Genomic DNA, 17621 nt, shown 5'->3' on the forward strand with positions numbered 1-17621 from the left:
AAAAAATGACATAGAAGTAGGTCTTACATCAACCAAGATGGGAAAATTTTGACAGACTACAACCCAATCAAGACCTAACGGGTCTAATATTTACGAAGATAGGAAATTAGACTAGAGTTTTTACACTAACTAGGTTATATCCAAAAGAGAAGTCGATGAGACTCTATCGGCGACGAGAACTACTAGAGTGAGTTCTTGAATCCGACAGAAGACGTTATATGTCCCTCATACGCCTTTCAGACCTTGCTTGCTGAGCTCGAAGTTCCCTGACTTCAGCTTGGGTTTCAGCAAGTTCCCTCTGCAGAACTGCATTGCGGACCTGAGTCCTTTCATGAGCAGACTCTAGTTGGCGAATGCGGACTGTGTTAACGCCAGAGTTGGCATCAATCTCCACGACTCGGTCGATAGCTGCTCGACCCTGCTCTGCGTTCCGGGAAATCCTACGAACCATGATGGGTAGGACCCTGTCAGCTGAACCTCCCTCGGTGAGGTTGTAGAAACTTTTGTCCCCATTGTAGGGAATGGGCTGACCCTGTTCCTGACTCCATCTATTCAAGTTTGTGGCCCACAGGGGTGTGGGTCCTTGAAATGCTGGACGAGGATTCAGGTTTGGGTCTTGAGCAGCTGGGGGTAGGTTGTTGACTTCCGACTCCGAGTCAGAACCATCAGAAAAGCCTTCAGCTTCGTGATCATCCAATGGGATTGGGTGATCATCTTCTGGCTCTTCTCCCAGCCATCCTGCATTGCCGTGGTTGAGGTAGTACGGGTCTCCGGGGATATGGAATCCAGCCATGAAATCTACGCGAGAAAAGGGATAAAGAAATAACTAAATAGACGAACTAATTAGATAATTATAAAATGATCTTTATCATTTACTTCAACATTTGCGTAGTGCATACCAGTCATATGTAACCAAGGCAGGATAGACCTTCGAATAAGTGACCCTAACTCTAAGCCCACAACCAAACAAGGAATAGGAAGTATAGCAAAGATCACAGATTCTAAGTCTATGACATCCTAGACACATATAACCTTAGCGTATCCACTCAGCAACTATTGACATACTAATAAAGACCTTTAGTTCTCAGATAAGTAATTATAGTAACACAAAATACTCCTATAGTATTTTAAGTTTATGTTCTGTTCTACTGTTCTCATTGTAGTAGTGTTGGTAAGTTTTTAGACTTGCTGCAACCTCACAACCATCCTTAGGCACATGCTAGTCACTCCTCGGATAATATACTTGATCAGGCTATATCTTCCCAGGGTTGACCATATGTCTCTAAGTCTACTTGTGTTGCCCAACAATCGTAATACTTTTGTTCTATCCTAGTGACACTGTTTTTAGTATGAATGCAGGTATGTATACTTGGTTAAATATTTTATTATTTAAAAGTATAAACTCTTTATCAGAGTATTTTAATCCCGCTGTGTTTATAGTTCATATATCTTTTATGGGTTAATATACTCGATTCACTATAAACAATGCTCTGATACCAATCTGTCACACCCCAAAACCGGAACGACGGAAACGTTCAGGGGTGGAGGACGTCATGTACAGTATCACAACAATGCAAAGTAGTAAACAAGCAACAACATCATCCATTGCATTAATAATATAATTTCATACAAGTGTGTTCTGTCAAGTTATATAGACACCAAAAATGTACAAATCAAAATAAAAGATGAGTCTTGAACGAGCTCCATCTTCTCAAAACCTGGCACCGGTACCTGTCTACTGGTGACCTGAGAATACAAGTTATTTTGAAAGAGTTTATCAGCTTTACAGCTGGTGAGATCATAAGTATATTAGTGTCTGTATTTGTATGAAAACATTTGTAAGATGTTTGTAAGATGTTAGTATAAGTTTGTAAAAGTTTGAATTCTCTTAGAAAACCCTATGTTTCCTACTAAAAGTAGCCTTCTACCAAGGCATCTAGTGTCTGTGTGTGTGTCTCTTGTAAGAGTATGTATTTTCCCAAATCTGACTATCATTAATCAAAAATATAGTTTTTACATTATTGTTCATTGTGTGAATGTTCACAAAGTGAATGTAATGGGAAAATGAAATAGTACTGTAGTGTTGTATTAAGTAACTACTGCTGTACTAACTACCTTAAACCAATTGTTATTTAAAGTACCATGTGATCGACATGTACCTTGCTACCGACTCATAGAAAAACGACGATGTAAGACGTCGTAAGAAATGACGTTTGGCACCCGTAGACTTGCAAGTCCCACTGTAGCGAGCAGCAAGGTGTAGGATAATCAATCCAGTATAGATCTATACACAAACTCATATGCTCCCAAATTAAGGAGATTCTGGATACAAAACGGTCATGGCAGGTAGTGCCATACCCCGTTACGTGGCTCACATAACTGTAATAATGTATATGTAATGTATGTGCTAGCTGTATTGTGTGTTCTTCCTCTGTCTAGCCTGTATGTATGTTCTCTCTGTATGGTATTGTTTGTTTCTCATCACTATAAGTTATGTTTGTTTCTCATCACTATAAGTTATGTTTGTTTCTCATCACTATAAGTTATGTTTGTTTCTCATCACTATAAGTTATGACACATGCATGAACTGACTCATTGTATGTTTCATTGGTCTAGTAATAGATTTGTAACTTCCTAAACTATACCTATTATAGTTTACTAGTAATGTTGTTTGTATGTATGAACATGTTTGTATACCCTTGCTACCCAAAGGTATTGAACTAGAAAGAAGTAACCTTTTATATCTATATACATATACATAATATATAACTAGGATTCAAACGACCTTCGGACAAATAACCCTGATACCCTAAGTCCACAACCAAACAAGGAACAGGAAGTAAGGTGAGTTATCAGTCTTAAGTCCTTTCAATCCTACTTATATAACTATATCTATATAGATACACTTTTAACAGAATATAAGTTTAAAAGAGTTTAAGTAACAGTATTTGACATGTAAAAGAGTTTGATAAAAGCATTTGGTATGAAAAAGAGTTTGTAAAACAGTTTGAAGTAAAACAGTTTGGTAACACAGTTTGAAAAGTAAGAAATCCACTTGTTTGGTAGTTATTAATCACATGTGATTGATATTATAACTATAATTGTTCAACTTGTATTCCCCCCATAAAAGCATTTAAAAACATTTAAAAGGTTAATTAAGGGGTATGAACTCACCTGTAGTAAGTGGTTTGGATGAACGGAATGTATAGGATGCTAAGTGTCAAGTGAAGACTTGTACACACACAATGATCCTATTTAACATATAATAACACATATATGTATCCAATTAGTCATTAAACAACTAATTAACCAAGTTAAGACCTCCTAAGACATGTAAAACACTTGATTTAAGTGCTATAAGTCCTAAGGATTGCATCTAAGGGTGGTTGGACCTTGTATTGGAGTTTAGGGTTCAAGGGTAAACTCCCTTGGAGTTTACGGTTTTGTGACCATAACTCATTGAGTTTACGGTCGTAAACCCATGAGTTTACGGCCGTAAACTCATGGTACTTTGACCATTTTGAGTTTTGAAGCTTTACAAGTCCTAAGAAGCATTCCTACTTCAAGTATAAGCCTTTGGAAGTAATTAGGGCACCATTTCACTCCTTTGTGGAGTTTACGGTCCTTGGACCATTTGTCTTTGGGTTTACGGCCGTAAACCCAAATGGTTTATGGTCATTTTGATGTTTCAAGCCCCTAGCACATCAAGGATGGTATCTAGACTAGTTTCCAAGGCTTTGTAAGGGACTAGGGCACACTTTGGCCCCTTTGTTAGGGTTTACGGTCCAAGAACATCTTGGACCGTAAACACCTTTGATCTTGTGTTTCTTTGGTGTTTTCTTGATGATTAGAAGTGTAACAAGTCTTACAATACACTAGGGTAGGAGTACTTACTAGATAGAAGCTTGAAAAGGTGCTAAAAGTCCAAGAACACTAGTGTGTGTTCTTGGTGTTCTTGGTGAAACTTGAAGATCTACACATTTGGAATGATTTCACGGATGGAATCATGTAAGATCACTAGATTAAGGTAGATATCAAATTTTTAGGGATAGAAACACTTACAAAGTTGAAGATCAAGAAGAAAAGTTGGATGATACTTGAGAGAATTTAAGTTTGGATCTTGAAAATGTGAAAAAGTGGTAAATAATGACTAAGTGTCATATTTATACCCCCCCCCCCTTTAGGGTTTACGACCGTAAACACCTTTGTTTAGGCCGTAAACTCCAAACTCTTGGAGTTTTGGGACATTATTGTTGCACAATAAACCCTAGGGCATCCTCTCTCCTGATATCTCCCGAAGTACTAACTTTAAAACACTCAAACTTATTCCAAAAAGCTTGAAAATTAGCAGAAACAGTTCTGACTTCTATTGAAGTGAATGGTTGTACATAATAGAAATTCCGGGTTGTCACAAAAGCTCGGACGAAATTGGGCCTAAAAAAGCCATTTCAGTTCGTTATCGATTAGGCTTCAGTGGAAACATAAAGACAAAAGAATTAACTAAGTATCAGATTGACTAAATTGAACAAATGATAAGTCAAGATCATGTAATTAATTAGGAATTGAAAAGGGGAGAATGAGCAGACATCGAACAATTAATTTCTATTTCTTGTTATCGTGTAATTCGTCATCAAGATGGATCACCCTTACGCGGTCAACGAACTCATACTAATGTTAGGACTTGTCGCAAGCAAATTTGGAAATGAAAGAAGTCTACCGAAAGCCTTGGTACATGTCTGATCAATCACATTGTTCACTAGTTTACTGAAATTTTGATTTAGGGATTTCACCCGTTACTAATCCAATATCGGTATAAGAGGCCTCCTTGGCCACTCTACTAGTGGCTCGGTTTCGTCCTAGAAGCTACTACTTCCGCCTCTTTAGGCTCCGATATCACTCATGACTGGTATATGGATCTCTCCATGTGGTGGTCGACCTTCTAGAAGCTTCGCCAAAAATGACTAGTCGCTTCCCGAATGCCCTTTTCCTTGCCGCCAAACCACTAGGAGAGTCACCAAGCTAGCTTGCTTACATTCTAGAAACGGTAGCTTCCGTGCCCTTCCTGCCTATGTCTACTGAAATGGATGTGAATGATCATGACAGCTCTGAAAATCCTATTTAGTCTGATTAGATATGTCACTAAAAGAAAGTGATTTTGTTCACTCTTTTTTTTAGGATTCCGAGTCGGACGACAAAGCCTCCTCCTCGGATAAAGATGTCTTCGACGCAACCCTCCCAACAATCAAAAATTTATCTATTTATTTGTTTTTTGGCGGGTTCGGTCAGGAGGGACACAAGAGAGATTATATCGGTCAAAAGTAAAGGCCTTTTTGCTTGCCTTGGAATGAATTGGTTTTCTCAACTGTTGAATAGGTTTTGGGACTCACCCCCTTCTCACCTAAAAGTAAAGAAGAGATGCAGACTTTTGAATCTAAATTTGGTGGGATTGGTGATGGAATCGAATAGCGAATGCACTGTTTTTTAGTACAAATACAAGTCATAGTTGTCACTATAAAAAATTTATCCAAAAATGAATGGTTTTCTAGCACAAATGAAAATTGGATGGTTAAAACGGGTAAAATGACAAAATATAGTGTTTTTTTTCATAAAATTAAAAATTATTTTTCTATGTACGCCATTTTTGTTTATATTTTCAAACTAAAGATTTGCTTTAAGACTAGTTGGTTAAATTTGAGAATCTAATTATTTGAAAAGAAACGGATAAAGAATTATATTGACCACTTTTCCTATGTTTTCATGAATGCATTCATAGAAGCCTTTTGATATTTGAAACAACGTCTTTAATTGCGTGATTAATGGCTTTAAATGGACAAATGAACGAGTACCAAATCTTGCGGTTGATTTCTGGCCAGTTATCTTTTATTATGGTTACGATGGTAACATGTTATCATCGCTAAAGTAATTACAAAAGAGACAAATGACAAATCATATGTATTTTCCTAAAATTAATATGGTTTAATATCTATATTTATTTTTTATCGTATTAATTTCATTTTTTTTAATAATGAACTATGCATCGATATGCACCCAATGAACCAAATTTTACAAAGACGTTCGTAGAACTGGAACATATGATGCTTGGAATGTTAGAATTGATATTAGAACGTGTGACAATAATTCTTTGGATTTGAGAACATAAAACCGATAAGAATAAGTTTCAATAGCAATCACCTATTTTTAAAGTTTTGGACTATTTATAAGCTAGGCATCGAACAATATATATATATATATATATATATATATATATATATATATATATATATATATATATATATATATATATATATATATATATATTCTTCACTATGTTAAAAAAATTCACTTGAATTTTTATATGATGTTTCTTCCTATTCTCCATATTAAACCCTTAAAACCCAAGATTATTTATCATTATTGTTTTTTTTTTTGAAAAGTAATAGGAATAATACAAAAAGTTGTATTATTTTCATTTATTTTATAAATTCTCTAAATACATCTTTTCTTTTCTTTGTTATTTAGCTCAATGGGCTATATAATTTATGGACTAAATATTCTTGAAGTCCAATACCATGTTTTTATTTTGTAATTTGACCCTTTTTAAACAAAAGCCCAACAACATCATTATTTTCTCGATAAAAGCCCATTGTATCTCGTAACACACTTAAATATTTTATTTTTTGAGTCATAAGTTAGTTAAATACGAATATCCTCATTTCTAGAATGTTACACTCACCTTTATATGAAAAAAGAAGTTGCACATTCTATTTAATTTGATTACTCGATTTTCGTTTACCTCATCATATCCATGTGTTACCTTAAAAGTTTCCAACATCTCTTTGGCATAATTACAACCTTTTATTTATACTTAGACAAAATTGCAAAAATGGTCTCTTTGGTATGTAAAATTTTGGGGTTGTAGTCCAAACTCCGAGTTTTTTGGATTCATGGTCCTTTTGTAGTGGTTTCTATGTGAAAATAGTCCCTCCAAAAAATAAAATGACTATAATACCCTTGTGGTATTTATTTTTGCATTTTTCTTTATTTTTTTTAAAACTTAAAATTTATTTATTTATTTTAACAATTAAAAAAATAATAGAGGACCCACCTCTCTCTCTCTCTCTCTCTCTCTCTCTCTCTCTCTCTCTCTCTCTCTCTCTCTCTCTCTCTCTCTCTCTCTCTCTCTCGACCTTCCGTTCTCAATTGATTTCATCTATAAAGAAATCAAGTTTTTTTTGCACTTGAATAACAGGAACCAACATTGAAACCATTATTATCAGGGTTTGAAATCGATGCACCCTTGAAGAACAATCGTACAAACACACATCTGCTTCAATTACAAAATTTCACTCAGATACAACCAATGAAAATAAGAAGAAATAGATAAAGAACAAGCAAGGTTAATTCTCCAAAATCTAAATATGGAAAAAACAGCAATTAACGCTGGTCAAAATTAGACCGCAAAAATTAATCGGGATATGAACCCTAGATTTTAAGAAATTAATCATTTGAAACCAAACACAAACATCAGAATTCAAGTTAGATCACCCAGACACACAGATTACTGAGTAAATAGTCTTACACTCTTCAAAATCATATAAGGCGGAAAGAAACCTGAAGCCTAAAGTTGTCGCCGATGAAGAAGGAAAGACGATCAATAAAGATCCTTGTGAAATTGATTTTGGCTCAATATCCAATAACAGAATGAGAATTCGACGATGTTGGATCAATAATCAAGCGCCATGCTTGGTGTGCCGGTGAAACAACCAAGCCGCAACAAAATCGTTGCGATAGAAAATCGAAGTTAGGGCTCCAATGTCGATTATCCGAATCAGTAGGGCGTCCTCCATACCCCTGTTCTTTTTCAGAATGAACCAATAACTCACACACTTGTTTCTTTTTCAGCAACAGTGGAGGGTAACATTGGACGGCTTCTTGATGGATGCTTTCTTGATGGGATGGGAGGAAAGGTGAAGATCGAAGAAGAGAGGAGGCCGTCGCTAAGGCGACTTGTCGAAGCAGGGGGTGTTTAGTTGGGATTAACCGATGAAGGTGAGGCTGGTGAAGGAGGAAACAGTTGGGTGGAGCGCTCATGGAGATTTTAGGATTATGTTTCTTATGATTCAAAATATGAGGACACGAACAAACCAAAAAATTGGAAGGGTGAACAACAAACCCAGAAAAATGAGAGAGAGAGAGAGAGAGAGAGAGAGAGAGAGAGAGAGAGAGATAGGCCGAATTTTATATTTAATAATAATAATAATTTAAAAAAGTGAAAAAAAATAAAAACTAAATTCATTAAAGGTATAATAGTCTTTTTAGTTTGGACAAGGACCAAAACTACATGTACACTAGCTCAAAAAGACCATCAATCCAAAAAAATCGTGGTTTGTACTAAAACCCAAAAAAATTGCATACACAGGGACCATTTTTGCAATTTTGTCTTATACTTGGTTTATTATGAAGACAGAGACACTGGAAGACAAAATTTGGGTCCTATTGAAGACGATTTTTGGGCTTTTGAAAAACGATTTTTGGGTTTTTTAGTCATTGAATTTACCTTCACCTCAGATCTTATGGGTCTAAGCTTTGATTTCAATTATAAGGCTTTTTAAGACAGAATCTTGGTCTTTTGAAGACGATTTCTGGGTTTTTGAAGACAATTTCTAGGTTTTTTAAAGTCATCAAGTTTACTTCTGCTCCGGTTTCACATGTTTAAGCTTCGATTTCATCAAGTGTTATTCCTTCAAGAAGTTTGAAGTATTTCCTTTTGATTATTAAGTCATTTAATTTTTTTGGGATTTTGTATTGTTTTTCTAGGTCGTGGACTGTTGTAGTCTTGAATCTGATTTTGGTATGGTTTGGGTCGTAGAGAAGCTGGGAGATGGGTGGTGGTTGGCGGTAAGTGGACGGTGGAAAGGATGATTCTTAAAAAACAAGAACATATAATCTGACTTTATTCAAGAACAAGAACATGAAGAAGTGGAAATTGAAATCATTGGTGCATCACCTTGGCCAAAATTTTGATTTGGACGGTCTTCTATTTTTTTCATTTGCGTTTTGCATCGTTTTCGATTTTTTTTTTGAATCATGGACTTCAGCTTTGTAATTAAATCCTTGAATGGGTATATGATTCATGAGTTTGATTTTATCGGTCTGAATGAGTTTGATTCCTGAGTTGTGGGTTTGATTATGTGATTTCTAGGTTTGATTCCAGTTACCAATTAATTTGGTGTTTTTCCTGTGGGTTTTATTACATGATTTCTAAAATGAACGAGTTGGAGTACTTCGTGCAGAGGAACATGAACAAGATTTGTTGCCTTGGTTTTAAGGGTGGGGTGTAAATTAGTGTGTATTTTTTAAATAATTATAATTATAAAAATAAGGGTAGATATGTCATTTTACCATGGTTTAACATCAGAAACTAAACTCCATTAACGGGAGGGACCAAATGCGTAACTTTTAAACATATGAGGGACGGTCCGAGTTAATTTTTGAAAATAGGGACTAACCGTGCTTTTTGACACCTGCACGAGGGACGATTGGTGTAATTTACCGATAAAAATAAGGTATATACTTTCTAGAAGACTATGAAAGCAATAAACTACTAGCTTCGTAGTTCGCAAAGACCACACACATATAAATCTAATAATCTCTAAGTTTATCACTATATTCTAAACTAGAGATAAACAAAAAGAAGAGCTTCTCACTAGTGTATTATGGTATATATATTGACTTTGATCTTTTTGTTTTTATTTTTTAATTTAAATACTTGATTGGTCTTTTTTGTTTTTCAATCCATCTAAGATAAACTTAGCTTCCAATACAAAATAATCTTTCATTGGGGTAAATAAGAATATTGGTTTTTGTAAGTTGTTCCTTATGAGACAACTCAAACCGTCAAGTATTTCTAAGTGTCTTAGTCGACCTATACAAAGTAAATCCACATCATAGAACTTAGTCAATCTAACCGACTACCAATGTTGCAGAACTCGTTATTCAGTACTAATTCGGTCAACTGGAGAGTAGCAAATACTCGACCTAGGCGGGGAGTACTTGGATATTGTATTTTATAAAGAAATTAATTTTTGGGAAATTATATATATGAAAAATCTAAAGATTATTAAAATTCATAACAAAGTATGTGAAATCAATAAAAAAAATATACATGGTTAAATATTAAACTAGTTCAAAAAAGTAAAGATTTTGATCATGAAAATCTTGAAGATGAGAATAAGAAAGAGGAAAGCATACACAATTCTTTTATCCGGTTTCTTACTTTAGTTTTAGGGTTAGTATGTTAGATAAAGTATAAAATATACATATTAATCATAAAATTCTTGATTTTTTTCTCATTTTATCCACTTTATGTAATTACATTCTAATATCAGTTTACATGTTCTTGTCTGATTTACGTTTTTCAAAATCATCATAATCTAGTTTGCATTATGAAAGTAAAGTGTTTTTAAGTAAATGTGAAATGCAATGTTCCCAACAATATTCAAATTAAACCAAGTATCATTAACTAAACAACTCACAATTATTTATAAATTGATGGAATGTAATTAAAGGGTACTAAAATGAAGTGGAATTCCGGCCTATATGAAGACATTAGTCTTAACAATAGTGATTTTTTCGAAAGCTTAAAAAGCTTTTAAGATTTAAACTAGTTATTTAAGGAGCTCTTTCAAACCAATTCTTTTTCCATTAAACTTATTAATTAAAAAGCCATACAATTAGAATTTGTTCACAAATTAATAGTATGTTGTTCATTTATCTATTACAATGGTGATAACATGTTCATGGGAAACTCGACAACTTATGATATCCAAGGTGTTGGGAAGATTGTGTTAAAGATGACGTCGGGAATAGAACTGACGTTGAATGAAGTGTTATATGTACCAGAGATTAGTAAGAATTTTGTGTCGAGGTGGTTGTTGAACAATCATAGTTTTCGCTTAGTGTTTGAGTCGGATAAATTTGTGTTAACCAAAAATGATATGTATATAGGTACGAGGTATGTTGATAGGGTAATGTTCAAACTATGTGTAATGGCTCTTAAGCCAAGTGATAATGCAATAAATAACTCTTCTACTTACTTGCTCGAGTCTTCAAATATTTTGCATGCTAGATGAGGACATGTTAAATTTTATACTCTTTGATGTTTAATTAAGCTCAATCACATACCACACTTTCATGTTGTCTCAAAATACAAATACAACACTTGTGTTGAATCGAAGTTAAAATGGTAATCATTCAAGTCCATTCAAAGGACAATTGAACCACTTTAATTAATTCACACATATGTGTTGACATGAAGTCAAATCCATCTAAGGGTGGAAATTAGTACTTTATCACTTTTATTGATGATTTCACTAAATCATGTTATGTCTATTTACTTAAAAGTAAAGATGAGGCTATAGAGAAGTTTAAAGTGTATAAAGGTGAAGTTATCACCATTTAAGGAATTTTATGCAAATCATGGTATAATACATGAGCTTATTGCACCTTATTCACCACAATAAAATGACATCGTAGAAAGGAAACAAGGTACTTAAAGGAAATGATGAATGTGATGTTGTTAAGTTCTGGGTTTCCACTCTCAATGTGGTGGAAGATGTATTGTCAGTTGACTACCTTTTAATTAAGGTACCACAAAAGAAATCGGATAAAACACCATACGAGTTATGGTCGGGTATAAAAACATCTTAGAAATACTTTCGAGTGTGGGGGTGTCTTGCAATGGTCGTGATACTTGCACCCAAGGTGGTTAAGATAGGACCTAAGACTACTGATTACATATTGATTGGATATGCACAAAATAACAGTGCTCATTGGTTTTTTGTGTACAACTCAAAAATACCAGAAATTCACAAAGGCATAATAATGGGGTCAAGAAACTCATTGTTCTTTGAAAATGTGTTTCCATATCGTGCTAAGGCTGACACAAGTGCTCCAAAAAATAGTTGACTACAACGAATCCTCTCATGAAGTAGAAATATGTAACATTCTGTATCAGGATGTTTGTAATTTTAGGATAGTGAGTCGTAATATGATCTAGTAAATGTCTTGGGCTTCAAGGGAATAAAGTTTAGACCTTATTAGATATTGATAATGTTGTTTAAGTGATTCTTGAATTGTAAATTAGAGCCAAGGGGTAAAATGGGAAAAGTGATATTTTGGACTCTTTACATGTATTAATGAATTAAGTTAGGTATGAATTAAGTCAAAAGTAATTTGATAGAATTATGAGGCTCGTTAATACCTTCGCATGCATATAAAGATAACTGAAAACGGGTTTAGAATGAAGTTATGATTGTTCGAAGCTGGAATGAAATCTGGGAAACCCGTCACCATGTGGTGAGCTGTGCAACCCAAATTAGGGGTTTCTTCGTATTTAAAGGCATTATTCCATGTTTTAGGTCATTTTTAGCCTCCATCTCACCAAGATCTCCTTGGGAGCAAACCCTAGCCTCCCTTTTCATAAATTGAGCTCCTCTTCTCTCATCTCATCCATTTTGTGGTGTTTTATGGCTTTTAAATGTGGTATTCTCCAAAGACTTGGTTTTGAAGCTTTGTAACTAAAGAGATTAGCCTTCATCTACTTTTTGGGCCTTTTTAAGTCACAAAGTTCCTTGCTTTTTGGTATTTTGCCTTTGGATCTAAGAGTTTTTTGAGTTTTAGTGCTTTATTTGATTTTTTAGTCCTTTGAATGGTTTGATATATGGAGTTTGGACAGCTCCATGATCTTTGGGTCATGTTCTACTTTAATTATGTTGTGTTGATGGAGTAGAGAGTACATGCAAGGTCTCTCTTTATTTCATACATGAAGAAAGTGGGATTTTATACTTCTAAGAAACTAGGGTTTTAGATCTAGTTAATTTAGGATGTTTGAATTGATAAAAATGAGAACTTTATCCATTAAGACATATTGGGATCCAGATCTATGATTTAGAGCTCTAAACTTAAGGGTTAAGTGCCTAATGGAGTAAGTTAGCATAGTGGACTGCGAGTCTCGCGTCTATTTAGTCCTTTAGTAACCTGAGTGTGGTCAAGGAGATTGGTCGCAACATGGTGGTCAGTGCTGACTTTGACTGTTGACTTTTTGATCAGTTTGACTTTTGGTCAAAATTTGATAGAATTGAGTGTTTGGCTAAGGACTGGTTCCAGTATGGATTTTGGTAGCTTGTGTTATCTGTTTCTGTTGCTGAGGTTGCTATTGAGCTTCTGCTGTTTAGTTCTGATGAGTTTTCTCACCATATTTTATATTACAATATGTATCCTCTATAGGATAGGATGTATTTATGTTATGGTATAATGTTAGGCAGATAGACTAGTTAGTTTGTTGCATGTGGTTTTGGATTATTTATGTATTTGTTTGATATATATGTTGACATATTATGTGTTGAGTTAAGAATGGTCCAGCTATGTGTTGTAGGCCAAGATACTCGAGGTAGACCAACTCTATGCTGAAGACCAAAGGGGCGGACCAACTATATGTTGAAGGTTGGGGCAGACCAACTTTTTGTTGAAGGCCAATGGGGCGGACCAACTATATGTTGAAGGTTGGGGTAGACCAGCTTTATGTTGAATGCCAAAAGAGCGAACCAACTATATGCTTAAGGTTAGGGCAGACCGGCTATGTGATGAAGGTCGGGGCGGATCAGCTTTATGCTGAAGGCCAAAGGGGTGGACCAGCTTCGTGATGAAGGACATGTTTGTATATAATGTGTGTGTATTGTTGTGTGGGGTATTTTGGGGAATTCACTATGATTTATGCTTACAGTTGTGGATAAAACATTTTTTAGGTATTTCAGAAGATTGTGGGAACGCGAAAGCATGACTATACACACACCAGTAGTTTTATGATTGTAGATTTCTCGATACATTTCTTTATGCATCTAATTTTGGATTATAGTTTATGAATAAATGGTTTGTCTTGAATATATCTTTATGAAATTGGGTGTTTCTTACGGTTTAAACATGCAAATTTTATTCTAAAAACCAGGACGTTACAAGTTGGTATCAGAGCCCTGGTTTGATGGATTTGGATAAACACTCATGTGATTCCAAACTCAAACTAAGGATTGAGAATTTTCACAAATCTTTTGAATTGAAATATTATAAAAGGATCGAGGGGATGCGATATGTATAGTCAACCGTAGCTGGAACAGGAAAGTGGTTTCTAAAATATCCATACTTGTTGTATATGATGATATGTGAACCATTTGAAATGCATGCTAGAAGTTAGGCTAATGATCTGCTCAGGGATACATGCTAGAATGCCTGCTTATGAAAGATGCCTTTTGTGCCTATTATGTGAATTTTTGGAAAGGTATGTTAGTGTATAGGCTAAGGATCTTTCAAAAATTACAAGTTAGAATGGCCTGATCTTTTGGATGCCTTATTGTCTGATGGATTTGTTGCTCAAATGCCGCTTGCTTTTTACTATATGGAACCTATACTGATGTTCCAATGCATTAGGTTGCATGCCACAAAGATTAAATAGTTTTAGAATGCTTGATTTGGACTTATTGCACAATTCCTATTTTAGTCCAACCGTTGTAGTGCATGATGTTTCAGTCGAAAGAATATTTAATTTTGTTACACGTAACTGTATTCGTAAGATAGTTAGTTGACATTGGTAGAAGTTTCTTTCGTAACTGATATCAAGGTGGGGTGGAAATTCCAAGAGACCTAGGAAAGGTAGTAATATGTGATAGTGTGGTAACTTGCATGAGAAAAATCCTAGAAGGAGAGTCTAGGAAGATTAGTGGTATGTGCTTGGTGGAGCACGAGCGTATGTGTTTAGAACATTTAGCAGTGGTTGCGTGTAACGACTTAGGAACTTTGAGGCAATTCTTGGGATGAGTACAAATATGTATGGAAGGTAGCATGAGCATGTAGTATCAGAAGCACATGATCTATACATGGATCATGAAGAGTTGAATGGTTACCAAGAAGCTAGTTGATGGTGGACAGTGTGGTATATCGCAAGGGTTTGTTTTAGTCCGTTTCCGTCTCTATCGGTCTTTCGATTGCAGTTGTTCATGATAAGGATGATTTGGTAGTTGTGTAGGCGTGAGTGGCCATGTCAAATTGGGTCTGAATGGTGCATACTTGTGTGTGATCCCGAGGTCTTAAGGGCCTTGTCCAAAATAGAATTAGTTTGAGTAGCCGAACTCAAGTAAGTAGTGATCGTGATGATCGATTCAAGGATTACAACCTTTGGCAGGGTGGTCGGCTGATGGCTTAAGGATGTTATTCACTACGACAGGGTTATATTCTTCTAACCTCCTGTGTCGTAACATCCATAAAGTTCATGAAAATTTTTAACTTTTATAACAATCCAAAAACCATCATTGTTTACAAATAGTTTTCCAAAACATGTCAATATCAGAGTAATCCCAAAATCATGAAACAAAACATGAAAAGGTGCACAATCATGCCTTCGCCTTTCTGCGATCCTCAGAGGTACCTGGAACATAATACAAAATTGTAAGCCCAAAGCTTAGTGAGTTCCCCTAAACTACCAATACACAAGCAAATAGCACATAACACAAGAACAACATGCAATGAGTTCACAACTAACAGACTGGATTACCCCTGAGCCCACATCATAAGTCTGGCTTGCCTCCTGGACCCACAGCCTATGTCTGGCTTGCTCGCCGGCCTGATCAGTCCTCAGACTGAATACCACTAAGCCCTCAGTACGAGTCTGACATCTTATTTCCGGCCCTTAGCTCGTATCTGGAATGCTCATGAGCCCTCAGTATGAGTCTGGCATGCCCTCACTGGCCATTAACTCATATTTGATATGCTCCAGGGTTTGTTGGCTACAACACGGAGCAGTACAACCTCAACCCAACCCACACAATATGTCGACATATAACAGATAATATCATATAACAGATAAACAAATAGTATCACAAGTAGTCCTACAGATCTACTAGACTAGCATATCAAAACTAGCATGCATATCTATTCCATACTCAACATATCAACAATATCAGGTTATCAAACCAATAGGCCGACCTTAGTGCCTTCGACCCGAAAGTACAGTGAGGAAAACTCAACTCACAAGCAGCACATAACTGATAAGGCCCGACTCCAAATCCCAGCTCTCAACTCAAATGCCTACACGCACCAAGTGACCAATTCCATCAAAACCCAATAATACCCAAAATACCCTTAAAAGTAAAACTTGGTTAGACATGGTCAAACTTGGTCAACATTGTCAACTAGTCAAAACCCATAAACCCACTGAGTCAACCCAGCCGAGTCAACCCAGCCGAGTTAACTCAAAAGTGGCTGAACAATGCGAGTACGCGGGGCATACTCCGGAGGTACGCTCAGCGTATGCAAGCCTCGCTTTGACTGCCTTACGGGGATGCTGACCGAGTACGCGGGGCGTACCCTCGCAGAGCCCAAAACCTCATTTCGTGCTTAATGGCTTAAGCACTTAAGCCCAAACTTCATATCCATGGTCCAAATGCACCCCAGAGTCATAACGTCTCCAACTTTATGACTTTATACGTCCAAAAAGTCCTTAATCCATGAAGACCTTATACAAGAAGCATGTAGCCAAACTAGCTAAAAGGACCTCATTTTTATGGCTTAGAACCCTTTCTAGGGTCTGAAAGGACAACCCCAAACGTCCAAAACCAAACATGCATAACAATGAGACTTTTAGGACAAGAAGAACATCATAAAGCAACCAAAGTGTGATCCAAGCAAACAAAGCATAAAGGTAGCAACTTTTTACCTTCTGGAGCTTCCCAAGAGGGTAATGATCCAAGATCCACAAGCTTGCTTCAACTTCTAACCTCCTTGATGCAACTCCTTCTTCCTTAAGCACACAAAGAACACACTTTTATCTCCAAACACTCTTTTATGGGGTTAGGGTTTGCCAAAAACAACTCAAGGGCTTGGAGGCTGAAAGGATGAGGCTAAATGATCCATAAAGGTGTTTAAATACCCCTCAAACGCTAAAAATTAGGGTTTCAATCGGACTTAAGTATGCCCAACGTACATATGTGTATGCCCAGCGTACTAAGGCACACCCTAGTACGCTTAGCATACTTACATGTACGCTCAGCGTACAACCCCAACTCCCAAAATTACCATTTTGCCATTAGGGCTTCTAATGGATACATCTTTACAATCCAAGGAACAAAATGATAAATTTAAAACCGAAGTAAGGATTTGAAAATACCTGAAACCCGGGATGTTACATGTGTTCAAGGAGGAAGATATTAGATTCGTTTCAATCGATAGAAGAAATGATGGTGTTTTCCGCATCAATTTCTACTGAAAGGAGAAAACTCCGACTTGTTAATCGTTTCCGTATTTTAGCATAGGATGTCTAAGATTTGATTATTCTTGGTCAATGGCCGGAGTGGAGAACATGACACAATTCGAGTCTTCGAACTAGTTTTGAGAAGATCGGGTGTCTCCGTTATAGATTGAGAAATTTGATTCCCAAGGCCATACTGGAAGCCTGATTGAAGAAGAGGGAACTAACTTTCGGCCATGCACCGCCGACAGATTAGAGAGTCCTAATGTTATGATGGGTTTTTCAGAGCTAATGTTGGAGCATCTGTAATGGGATTATTGAAGCTTCA

This window comes from Lactuca virosa, chromosome 6 (genome assembly GCF_052849685.1).
Source record: "Lactuca virosa cultivar CGN04683 chromosome 6, Lactuca_virosa_CGN04683_v6, whole genome shotgun sequence".
NCBI lineage: Eukaryota > Viridiplantae > Streptophyta > Magnoliopsida > Asterales > Asteraceae > Lactuca > Lactuca virosa.